Here is a 1045-nt window from a genome sequence, read left to right as displayed (position 1 = left end):
GATTTTCCCGAGTCGGAATCGAGACGAAAAATATTTCGCCGGCTTTTGCAACTTGGGGGGCGATTACGTTCCCCCCCCGATGCCGCGCATCGACGTTTGGCGGAGGATCGACAGGAACAGGTCACGTTGGAGAGTCGCGAGTGTTCATCCGATCGGCGAGTACGCCCAGGCGGGGCCAAGTCGGATCGGGTTAATTACGCGAACACCGGATCGATTCGATCGCTTCCTTGGGATAGTTTACGATCGATCGATTTACGTTCGACTCGGGTTTGTGGTCGCGATTTCATTCGTGGATCGATCTTGGTGGTGGGGGTAACTCAGCACTCTGACCCCACCACGTGCGGTCGCGCGTTCACCGCTCGTTGCAGAACTTCGCGGTTCGAAACCAGCCGGCCACCCTGGTTATTTTGTGTGTGGGGGGGAGGGGGGGTGTTGGTTTTTTATAATAATAATTGGGTTTTACCCTTTCCGGCAATAAAACGGGTGGTTAAGATGTTAAAACACAGACACCTTTTGCACCTTAAGGTATTATTAAACCTTACACATGCAAACAAAAACATGCTCTGGTAAAATATGCATTGTCTTTGAAACGTATTGGTCCACACCAGACAGGTTTCTTTAGACCCAAGGGGCCGTCCATAAATGACGTCACGCAGCTGGGGTGGGGGTCAGACATTTGTTTTGATGCGTGACGAGGGGGGGGGGTAGAGAAATGTGACGTCACATCAAAATGCGCAACTTTAAATAAACATAAACACGTTCCTACTTAATTAAATATACTTTTTAATAAATGTTTTCTCCTACAACATCAGAGTGCAGCGCCACATTAAATACGCACTACAATGACAATAGTTTAAAGCGATTTGAAGCAAGTTTTATATTTTTTTGGTGGGGGGGGGGCGCAGAGCTTTGTGACGTCATATTTGAGGGGAGGGGGTCTGACTTTTTGTGACGCCGTGTGATGAGGGGGGGGTCAAAAATCGTCCAAAATCGCGTGACGTCATTTATGGATGGCCCCCAAGTCTCAAACAGTGCTAGTCCTTGC

Source organism: Petromyzon marinus, chromosome 29 (genome assembly GCF_048934315.1).
Source record: "Petromyzon marinus isolate PM22_M1 ecotype Great Lakes invasive population chromosome 29, UKy_Petmar_22M1.pri1.0, whole genome shotgun sequence".
In the NCBI taxonomy this organism is placed as follows: domain Eukaryota; kingdom Metazoa; phylum Chordata; class Hyperoartia; order Petromyzontiformes; family Petromyzontidae; genus Petromyzon; species Petromyzon marinus.
This window is presented reverse-complemented; position numbering follows the sequence as displayed.